This window comes from Quercus lobata, chromosome 2 (assembly GCF_001633185.2).
Source record: "Quercus lobata isolate SW786 chromosome 2, ValleyOak3.0 Primary Assembly, whole genome shotgun sequence".
NCBI lineage: Eukaryota > Viridiplantae > Streptophyta > Magnoliopsida > Fagales > Fagaceae > Quercus > Quercus lobata.
In genome coordinates, this window is record NC_044905.1 from 23,903,382 (window position 1) to 23,909,597 (window position 6,216).

Here is a 6,216-nt window from a genome sequence, read left to right on the forward strand (position 1 = left end):
TATAATATGAAAAATAAAACTAGAATCCTTTCAGTATTAACAATATATAAGAAAAAAAAAGATACAAAATAGTTATACATTTTAAATAAGTCATTAATTTATCAAAATTGAATTAAGATTCTTCTAAATCCCAAAAATAATCTATGATTGATTATGTACAAAATTCACTATAATTTCTCTTTTAATGTACAAAATTAAATTTTAATTTTAATTAAAAAGTTGTCAGTCTATAAAGAAGTTGGTAGGTTGTTAATATTTTAATTTTTACCAAACCATTTGTCAGCATTCAAAAAGAAATTATGAAGAATAAAATGAAAAAAATAAAAACATGTGTACTTTAGATCTACTACCATCACATAGAAATTTTAAAGAAAATAAAAAATGAAAACATGCGTGGACACCCATATATGCACATATAAGATCAAGGAACTAACTTACAATAAAAATCTAAGAGTAATTAAGTTTGCTTGAAGTCTCTTATTTCTTAGTTTGCCCTTAATTTTCTGCTGATTAAATAAACATCTTTACTAAAGAATTTTAGTTGCATAAAAAAAAAACATTGAATACCATTTTAAAAAAAAATATTTTATGTGGAGAAAGACCACAAGTTTTAAGCTAGTTAACATTTTTAAAAGTTTCTTTGGACTAATTTACCAAATATTTATATATTATTGTAGGGGTGATAAGCCTAGGAGTCCATATCTATGTATATATTGGGCTAGGGGCCCAATTTAAGGATGTTAGGCAATTCGAGGACGGGTAAACACTTTCATAAGGATCCGTGTTAGTAAGTGAAGAAGTGAAATCCAATTAAAGCGATCCAGAAGGGTGGTTTGAGGAGGAATCCTTCCTCGGCTGAGCAAAACCGAGGTCAAAGGGTGTGATCTATCATCAAGAGTAATGTTTTGGATTATTCCATGGATGAGGATAAGTATCAAAAAGGAATAGGACAGAGGAGAGCCATGAAATATCTCAAGGGAAAACTATTACCACTGCATTAAATGTTCTGCAACTAACTCTCTGACCGCATTAATGGGGAAGTGATATCTGAACAATAGCTTTCAGCCTTACAGCTACTCTCTAGAGATTTTAAGAAGGTGCTGATGTGACAGAGATCAGCACCAACACTCTAATCTACACATGGAAGGCAAATATGAAGGCAGAGGGATAGTATAAAATAAGAAGAAGGCAATGAGAGAGGGAGATCGAGAAATTGAGAGAAAAACACTGTAGCAATCAAGATTTAAACTTATAATCAAACTTGAGAATCAATATATAAGAATTGATCTTCTTGGACTATACTGATGACAATTTTCTTTAAATTAAACCAGTCTATCTACATTTTGTTGTCATCTAGATCCACTTTGTTGTCTAACTCATTAAAGTCTAATTTTCCAATTCACTCTCTACAAATTCATTGTATTATGCTCTTTGGGTTAGAGAATCAAATTGCATTCTTACAATTACTATTTAAAAAAAAATCATACTAACTATTTGATAATAGAATCTAAGAATATCACTTTTTAACCTTCCACCTAAGTAAAGCTTTAAATGAATGTATTCATTTGACCTTCCACCTAAGCAGAAATTGTAATATGTTATTTTATTTATTTATTTATTTGTATTCAACAATAAATAATTTTATTTCCTTACAATTTATTTTATTTATTTTTAAATAAAGTATGGAAACCACTTAGCATAATATATATACAAAGTGAAAATGCCAAGCCGAATAGAAAATAGAGTAGAATAATAATTAGAAAATGGAGGCCATAAGACTTGCACACCAAAGGAGGTGTAGAGTTACACACATTCGTGGGCACACACATACACACAAAAATAAATGGTTAAGAAGATGTGTTCTTTATATATAAAATCCTCAATGAAATTTAATAATGGAAGTAGTAGGAATAAAAAGTCTAATGACACAGTAATTATCCATAATATGGAGAGTAGTGATGGAGTTAGGATTTGACTTCAGTGGGGCAAATTTTATAACTAATCCACAAACATACATATATTTATACACATTATAGACGAACATAACACCAGTTAGTTTCTAGATAAAAATAGATGAGCACAACATATACATTATCATACTTAAAAACTAATTTGTAGAATAAAATATCACTCATGTGAATATTAAGCATTATTTTAAAGTTAGAAAACCAAAAAAAAAAAAAAAAATTCCATTATATTGTAAGCCTAAAACTTTAGAGTATAAGTTCAAAGCAATATATATCAATTTATGGATTTTATATTATATAATTGTTTTCAATTTTTATAACTTATATATACACATTTTTATGAAATCAGTAAGTTACTATATATATAAAGCGGTGAGTTTTGATGGGGCCAGCAATTGCTCCCGTCAACACCCTACCTCCGCCTTTGTGTAAGGGATCAAGATTCCTTCCCTTTTTCTTCTTCTTCTTTCTTTCTTTCTTTTTCCTTTTTTTATTTTATTTTTTTTTAAATTTTATTTTTAATTTTTAAATTTTTTTTTTTGTTATTGAATTGTTGTAAGGGAATGTAACAGCGCATAGTGCATGATATCGATTAGTATTTCATTATTGTCAAAGTGATATATTGTTAATGGTAGACACGGGTTGAAAAAATAATTATTATATATAAATTTTAAAAAATTTATAATTTTTTTATCTTGAAAAAATTTTGTGACTATTCTAAATTTTTTTAGATATAATATAATTACACTTTGGATAAAGTTTGACAACAAATTTAGTTATATACTGAGGGTCAGTTTATGATTCACTTATTTTGCTAAAACTGAAATTTTTTTACTGAAAGTACTGTAGATAAAGATAAAAGTTAGCTGAAATAGTATAGTAGGACCTATGAATAATACCAAGAAGTGCAATGAGCCCCATGAATAGTAGCAAAAATAAATTAAATAGTAAAATAAGTTGGTAAATCCACTATTGGATTATATTTTCTTCTTAAATCCTCTGTACTTGCAAAATATAAATAAAATCAAAGATCAATAATTATGTTATCAATTAAATGTTTAAATTTTGAGTTTTGTAGTCTAAGTGTGCGTTTGGCTCCAAATTAAAAAGACTAGCTTATTTTATTATTTAGTTTATTTTTGCTATTATTCATAGGCCTCACTATACTTTTTGGTACTATTTATGAGTTCCACTGTACTGCTTCAGCAAAAAATTTTCAATTTCAGCAAATTAAGTGGATCACAAACAGACTTTAAAATTATACATAAAAAATAAGTTTATGAATTAAATAGTAAATAATATCTGATTGACATGAAATTTGATATGTGTTTTAAAAACTTAAAGAACATGCAATTCAACTGTCAAATTTTTAAAATATTTAACCATATTAATTTGTTTAGTGAAAGTTGTAGCTTTAAACTACAACTAAGTTTGTAGTCAAATTTTATTTTTAAATTTTGGTTCCCTTAACAATATGTTAGGTCCTTACCAACAGAAATGAAAATTTCAATAAATTTTTGAAAGAGATGTAGTTTGTAGTACTGATAATAAGACTATAATGCAACAATTTCAAAGTAAGAAAACTTGTAGAAGGAAATTGTAATGTTTTATATATTTGCATGTTTTTCTTTTTTCTGTCAATATATGAAAAAAAATTTATTAGATTTTGTATAATTTAAATTTCATCAATTTAAAAAAATAAATCTTGGAGCCGCCATTGATAGTAGATGATATATAATGATGTCAATGGTGTGGTAAAATAAGAACTAATAAAAAAAATTCTCAGAGAATGTTTTTTTTTTCTTGTTTGTTTGTTTGTAGCATCACTAGCTCTCTTAAATCTGTGCACCACTGCAGTTTAGTCTTGGAATTGAAATTCATTCGCAGTCACCAAGAGTTTTCCCAACCTGCTCTAAATCACTGCAGTATTGATGAGTATGATGCGTGGTAACGTGACATATATAGATTAATAACCACCCAAGCTTTTCAATGTATCGCAAAATATTCTCACGTGGATAATCTTGCTAGTATTTTTCAGCTATACTATGAGTGAGTAGAGTTGCTATATAGTCTTTTTCTACTGTTGCAGCATTTCATCATAAGTCAAAGACTAAATCATGAGTAACATTGAGGCTTCTGCTGCATGCGACAAGGGTATTGTGTAACTTATCCTTCACATTGGAAATGAACACGTGCTCCTAAAATCGAACAGTATTTTTGGCATAAATATACTGTTCCAGAACCACTGAACCAGTATCAAGTCCTACCAATAGAAGCAAGCGGTGACAAATTGACCATGTCCTCGTCTTATGCTATGCCGATACTGGTCCACTCACTGCAATGTTGCGAAACTTATAAATGGCATGCAAATCATAATATTACAAACACAATAAATTTTATAATTTGTTAGAGCTAGAGATGGTGTGTTTAGTGCAACATCATTTTTGTTGAGATTGTTACATCAATCATAATCTAACATCTTAACCCTTGTGAAAAATATTGTAAAATTTGTCGTGTTGTTAGACTTATTGCATGGTAAAGATTGTCTGCTTTAATTTTTTTTCCCATTTTTTACTTTTTAAAGATGACATAGAATTCAGCTGTGTATAGGTTGCCATGTCCCCAATCCAACTGCCATCTATATTTAATGTAAATTAAGTTGAGAAAAGAAAGAAAATTCATGTTATATAGCAGAGATGTTCTAGAATCTTCAAATTACTTAATTGTCTTGTTCATCTTCATCTTCTTATCTTCTACATCTTTAGTTTTTATTTTAAAAAATATATTAATCTCCCATGAGTAATGAGTTAGACATATGGAAAAAAAACAGTGACCGTCAAAGTACTTGCTAGCTAGTGAAAACTAAGTTTAGGATTTTTCTCTTTATAGTGCACAACAATAACTTTCCTAAACGAAAAAATATATCATGTTTTCATAACATGAGTCTTTTCCCTCACATGAGAATAGATTCTATGAAAACATGATATGTAACTCCTCCTCCTAAACCGATACCCTTGCTAACATGGTATAAATAAATATGACCTTTTATATGTTTGCATGTACGATACCAGAACCAAGGCAGCATATCTTGCAGATTTTAGTTATTTAGGGAGGTAAATTTTCCTACAACCACTTCTATTTTTTGTTTTCTTTAATTTATTTATTATAAATTTGCTTATAATGGATGCACTATTACTCAAATATTTTCCTTTGACAACCTCCTGAATCTTCATATGGATTCTGACATAATAAAGATGCGTTCGTTGATGGTTACCCTACATTTATTGGGAACCCATCCTTCAGTCAATATCGGCACATGGCAACCGCTGATGTCCCTTAAAAGTATGCCTTTTGCGCTGAAGGACATAGGCATAATTAATTAATATATCTTGTCTGGGATCGTATAGACATGTAAACAGGAAGGTTCACATTCGCTTTAAACTTACAACTGCATGGAGATATATACGCAAGATTCAACCCATGAATCCATGATGTCCCTGTGCAATCATTCATTTTTATTTTTATTTTTATTTGTTGAATTATTAATTAATTATTAATGATTCTTGTTGGGAAGCCTAATCCTGCATTATTTTTTATGTTTATCATAGATTACATGACTTCGATCCTTCGGTCATTGTTAGACATGGCCTTCATTCAGTTTATATTCCTCGCTAATTAAGTTGTGGATCAAGACTCAAGTGGGTCTAACCACCAAATTGCAATTTTCATTTCTTCAGTACTGTTTGAGCCATTGGAGTCAGGCGGCTCTAGGAATTTTTTCTAGGGAGGTCATTAAGAAACTTAAATTAAACAAAAATTTAATTTAGAGAAAAAAATTGAATATATTGAGTTATTGAAAACAAAAACACACAAATATATGAAATTTTACAATTTTCTTCTACGAGTTTTCATATTTTGAAATTGTCTCATGATAGTTTATTATTAGTTTTCATTATTTATTGTCAATATAAGTATAACAATTTTATTTTGTTAAGTTTGTATAATATTTTTGTTTTTATGCAATTTTGGTAATATATTTGTCATTTTTTTATAAAAATATTTTAAATTAGATGAAAAAACTCAACTCCACTTGCACTGAATAACTATTAATTCACACAACCACACTCATCCATTCATAAATAATATAATAAGTTGTTGTTTAATTGTGAGATAAGCTCAAAGTGTGTAAGATTTAAAATAAAGTATGCAAAAATATTTTTAAAATTATTAAATTAGTAAAGCAATATAT